This window comes from Amia ocellicauda, chromosome 12 (assembly GCF_036373705.1).
Source record: "Amia ocellicauda isolate fAmiCal2 chromosome 12, fAmiCal2.hap1, whole genome shotgun sequence".
NCBI classification, from domain to species: Eukaryota; Metazoa; Chordata; class Actinopteri; order Amiiformes; family Amiidae; genus Amia; species Amia ocellicauda.
In genome coordinates this window covers 38,897,351-38,903,496 of record NC_089861.1, presented here as the reverse complement: position 1 = coordinate 38,903,496, position 6,146 = coordinate 38,897,351, and the positions used below count along the sequence as shown (strand labels likewise).

At 37.8% G+C, this 6,146-nt stretch overlaps 1 non-coding gene across 1 annotated transcript; it reads right to left on the bottom strand.

Annotated features, from left to right (window-relative positions):
* Positions 1-2,718: 2,718 nt before the first annotated feature.
* Positions 2,719-2,809, bottom strand: trnar-ucu (transfer RNA arginine (anticodon UCU)). The gene is given in 2 exon segments: positions 2,719-2,754; positions 2,773-2,809. It is a non-coding gene; the product is annotated as a tRNA-Arg (tRNA).
* Positions 2,810-6,146: the final 3,337 nt, after the last annotated feature.

The window sequence follows — 6,146 nt, the reverse complement described above, 5'->3', positions numbered from 1 at the left end:
TTGATAAATAAAACCTAACAAGATATATATATATGTTTGTGTGTGTGTGTGTGTGTGTGTGTGTGTAATGGAATGAAATGCAGTATATTCTTAAATATGATACATGTTAAGGCTACGTTTGAGCATTCACTAATGTAACAAATATAATAAGTACAGTGCTGGTCAAAATGTACAGATATAATTCTATACATTTCACTGTTGTTCTCTATTGTCTATTGATAAATATAAACTAAAGAGATATAGGTATGTGTGTTTATCTGTGTTTGCTTAAATATATATGTAATGACATGCAATATATGTAAGTCTATACATTTCTTAATTGATTTTTTCTTACCTTTTTATTTTGCAAACACAGTATCATCCTAAGCCTAATCATAAAACATATAAACTAAAAACACATGTGGGTTCAAATCCCACTCTGAGTAAACATTCATATTTCTTTTTAATTTACTAAAACAGTATCATAAAACATTGTAACCTTAAATATATATAAAACGTTTATTTTTCTTATTTTTTAATTTACTAAAACAGTATAATCAAACATAATCTAAAATAAAATATATATGTGTATTTACAACTTTTATTTTTCTTAAATGTATACAATATAATCTTGTATATATATAAAACTTTTATTTTTCTTATTTTTTAATTTACTAAAACAAATCATAAAACATTTTAACCTAAAATAAAATATAAAACTTTTATTATCTTATTCTCTATATAACCTTAAATATATATATATATATATATTTAAAACTTTTCTTATTTTTTAATTTACTAAAACAGTTTCATAAAACAATATAACCTAATATATATATATAACTTTTCTTATTATTTTTATTTACTAAAACAGTATCATAAAACAATATAATCTTATATATATATATATATATATATATATATATATATATATATATATATATATATATATGTATGTATTTAAAACTTCTATTTTCTTATTCTCTATATAAACTTATATATATATATATATATATATATATATATATATTTATATATATATATATATATATATATTTAAAATGTTTCTTATTTTTTAATTTACCAAAACAGTTTCATAAAACAATATAACCTATATATATATATATATATAACTTTTCTTATTCTTTTTATTTACTTAAACAGTATCATAAAACATTATAACCTAAAATATATAAAACTTTTATTTTCTTATTTCTTAATTTTCCAACACAGTATCATGAAAACAATATAACCTTAAAAACACAGTTTACGCTATTAAACGTTACATCTCCACACCAGCAGGGTGAGGTGCACTTGGACACTCACCATGATGGATGTCACCCTAACAAAATGGCTACCATCTTACCAGATGACCTATGACCTTACAAATGGCCGATATCAGCCAAGATGGCTGACATCCAAAATAGCCGATATCATCCAAGATGGCTGACAAGGGAGGGTCAAATGGTAACCCAAGGGGGGTGCTGGGAAGGAGAGAGGAGTTCCCGTTCAAAGGTTCATAGGGAGGGCGGGACTTCCAGCTGTCAAAATAAGTCATGCCGCCATCTATACTACTTCTGTGGCTGTCTGTGGCTGGACCGGAGGGTTGGACCTGGGTTTCTCTTCATTACGAATACATCTTTCGCTGCCCAGGTGCCCACATGCCTGACCTGCTTTTCAGCTGGATCACAGCTCCGCCCCAGCAGGGTAGAGCATCCAAAAATGGTACAAACTCATCCACGTATTGCAGTGTTTCCGGGAGAGCTGGCATACTGAGCGAGAAAGTCAACACTGACAGTGTGGCGAGAGACATAATGTATGTGCTCTGTAATGTCATTGCTGTCAGGTGAGAGATTTCTATGATGTCATCGCTGATATAGCAGTGAAGTGAGAGGAAGAGGAAGGGATAGCACGTGTGTGGGCTCACTGGCTGCCTCAGCTAGAATGGGTGAATGAGAGAGTGCAGGAACGGAACGCAGGAAATATACAATTGTATGTGACAGGCCGCTGTCTGTCACGGCACGGCTGCTGCTGACGTCTGCTGATGAGGTGCTCATGTGCCACAGCTGTGTTGTCACTCCCTCGCTAACAGGCTGTGGACTCACGGTTGCGGGCAATGAGCACCGAGGCGATTGTGACGTCAGTGGCAGCTGTGCCTTCTCTATTTAATCCCTCTCCTTCCCAGATGGAGGCAGCTAACCCGCTGAGAAGGAGGACTGACACTCCCAACCCTGACTGCCCGGAGCACCCTGTTTTGTGTGGATGTTTCGTTTTGGTTGTTTTTACCCCTTGTATTTTGTCCCGTTTACCCTGTGAACCACAATAAAGCCCGGACACCAACGGAACCAGAGATTCTCTCCATCCCTGTGTCTGGCTTTTACATTGTATTATGCATATTCTGAATCGATTTGTAATGTATATTCATGATTTATTGATTGAAAGAGTTCTGTTTCTTCTGGCTAAACTTGTTTGCACATTGAATATTGAATTGTAGTGTCTGTGTGTGTGTGTGTGTGTGTGTGTGTGTGTGTGTGTCACTAGAAGTCCAGCACACTATCCATTGTGGCACAGAACCACAAAACTGTACGACGAAGGTCTTGATAGTCAAGCAAGGATTTGGGACAAAGTTGGCATTCCAGAAAAGTAAGAAGTGAAGGCATCAGCGAGGCACTTGACTGCAAGATACCTCTGGCTGTCACGAGGAAGCCCAGCAAGCTCTAAGTTTCATGAAGTGAGCACTGACTCTGGTGGGACTCGAACCCACAACCTTTGAATGACCACTGCCCTTTTCACTAGAAGTCCAACGCGCTATCCATTGCGCCACAGAGCCACGCAAGACATTTGTCACCATACTGTTCTGCACGCCTACTGATGACGGGGCATCTCAGCGTGCTTGTAGAAGTAGCATTTTCAGATGTGTTTTTTAATCCCTGTCTCGCTGATATTGACACAAAAGGAAATGATGGGTTCTTCTTTTAGATAATGCAGCTCATGTTGACTTGACTGTGAGGGGAAGTATTTGTCAAGCACACTGTCTGTGTCTGTCTGGCTGTCTGTGTGTGTCTGTGCTTGTGTGTGTGTGTCTCTGTGTGTGATGTGGGACAGTGCCCTGTCTGAGTGCCAAATATATTATATTCCCACCATTGTTGCAGCAAGATTGTGTAACCCATATATGAATTTAAGCTTTGTGTATGGCTCCGGAGAGGACAGGTACAGTAGTTCTGTGCAGGTGATTTTTAGAAAAACATTTTCATCCAAGGACATAGAAAGAACATAATGTAAGACACAGGAGACGTGTGTGTTAAAGTTTGAGGTACCTCATTACCATCATCTAGTTGCCCAGAAACCAAAGGGAGTCCTCTTGTATATGATAGCAAGTTCTTTAGAAAAACTTTAGATGTGTCTTGCCCAGTGACCATCTCCGGAGCGCTTCGTTGTAGCTCAATAAACTTTTTTGGTATTATTTCAGTTAAATCAGGTCCTGATTATTCCTTGTCCGCCTGTTTATTGAGGGAGTAAAATTTGTCCCTATTAGTGCGTCTGTGTCTGTGTCTCTGTGTGTGTGTGTCTGTGGAGGGTTGACATTTTTGATATCCATAACATCAGAGCAGATGAGCTGAACATGTTTCTCATTATGCACACTGGGCACACTATATTGAATAGCGATAACACTACACACATATGAACACCAAATTATTGCTGAATCTATAGTTATGTTAACTCTGAAAATGATAAAATGATCATCTGAAACACACAACAATAAAGCAACGAACATCATTCCACAAAGCAAAGCGAGCACATACAAGGATACTGTAAATTGTAACTGTACGCATACACTAATGTACAAGCACAATGACCATGAACTCAGACCCAATTCTTGGTGGGGGGGGTTTAAGACTAGAAAAGTCACTGGTGCCATCACTGGTATACATTGATTACAGATCGGGCCCTGTGTTCAGTGTGGCCACTGCTACCTACCTACATACCAGAGGAGGCTGGTGCATAGAGGTGCGAGAGAGCAGTTCTGGATCAAACACACCTGCTGCTGCGCTCTGCTCTCCAATGCGCACTGTAGGTCAGTCTCAGGACCAGACAGTGCGCAGTAAGTTGACCATTGAAATACTCTTGCTGTGCTGGATTTTATTTCTGCTATGACACTGACAATTTGATGAATGGTGATAGCTAGTTTAGGGTTACCATACATCAGAGGAGGCTGGTCCACAGAGGCAGAGGAGGTTGCTCCTCCTCTATCTTTGAGTGTTTAGCTGTTACTGTTTCTTCAGTTATATTTGTACTATATTACCTTGTTATAGTGTTAAAATGTATTTTCATTTAATAGTGTGGTTTTTCAAAGTAAATACTTTTTATATACATTAATCATATTAACTAAAACAAATATGATTTTCTTTTTAGTAAAAATAATACTAATCGTTAATGTTATTTATTGTTTGTTATTGATTGTTAAAAAAATATGTTTTAGCTCACAAGTTTTTGTGTTCTTTTCTTGGTAAATCATTTTAGCACCTTTTTGCCATGTATTGAACAAATAAGTGCTGTTTTTTATTTGACCTATTTGTATATATTTGCACAGTATATAATGTTACATAAGGGTCCAGGGATTGAATGTTACACTCATAACTTATTGTTCAGACATTAATACATAGATTTTGTTTTGCATGTAAATACTTGTTTGACGTCATAACACTTTGTTGTAAAAGGTACTTCTTAACATACAGTGTTAAAGATGCATTCTAGTGATGTTGGGGGGAGTTGTGTACCCATTCTCTCCAGTCAGGCATTTTCTTTATTTTTGCATATTAAGGGGACCCTATTTTGTTCACTAATACCATTCCCTCTTGCACTGAACACATGCTCAAGGAATGTGTCCATATTGAAGCACTTTTGGGGGTGAGGCGGGTGGAAAAGTTGTCTGTATTGTCTTGTGTTCATGGCAAGAAGGCATCACCGTTGTCTATTGTGTTCATTTTAAAATACATTTGTCACTAGCAAATGGTAGCAAATATGGTGGTACATTAATGCTGGATTGTTATGAATAGCCCAGCTTATCCTTGTAATTTGCTTCAATCTTGACTTACAAACTGAGTTTTTAAAACCAATTTTAAAAGCATGCCCCCAGACCCCCCTAGCAGACCTCTCTGTAATAATCATGGCCTCCTTATGGCCCCCGCCCCATTTTCAAAATCCTAGAATCAGTGAAATGATTTTTGTCCTGTTTTTCATGTTGTACAGAATTGATTTCTTATTATCATGGTTGTACAGTAAACTGTCCAATTTATTAATTCGGGACCGTTTAGCCTGGAGCTTAGGCTCACTCATATCTTCCTCAAAATGCCTCACCAAAGGCAAAAATCAGGGGACAGAGAGGAAAAGGAATCGAAAGAAGCAGAGAGGCAATGGCCACATTTCTTGCAAGGCATGAACACCAGGTATGATAGGCGAAGCTGAACATGGCAAAAGTGAGGAGCTGGTAGACTCGCAAATAAAACGTCAGCTAGAAAGCTTAACCTTTAAGTAACGTTAGCACATTCACTTCACTAGATAAGAAAAAAAAACACTGCTTCACTGGCCATGAGAAGGGCTGTGTACCAACCCGGTATTAAACGGGCCCCGGTGCTAAATGATTAAAGACTGTAGTATTGATGAGCTCCGACGTTACGGTTCTTTTGAACGTGTCGGTGTCATTGGAAATCACGCAGCTGCAGCCGCTGCTCTGCTCTGTCGGACTGACACACACACACACACACACACACTATGGCAGGGATGGCGAACCCGTAATGCAACGTCTGAATTTCAGTGTGAATACATACACAATAAAATAGCACCCTTCCCAGTAGCTAGAAATACCACGCATTAGGCTGCTATGGGTTAGATCATGGGTTTTCAAACCGGTCCTGGAGTACCCCCTGCCCTGCTGGTTTTTGTTCCAATTTAGGTTTTAATTACTTAATTGAATGGTATATTGCTTTGTTAGGTCAATTAAGGATTCAATTAAGCAATTTAAGACCTCAGTTGCAGTGAACATTTTGTCAGGGTTCACATCGCAAAATGTGAGACAAATTCACCTCCATTTGCGATGTATTTTCTTCATCGATTCGCTGATTCTGCGATGCATTAAAATACGTTTTTCCGTCCCAAATCAAGCATCG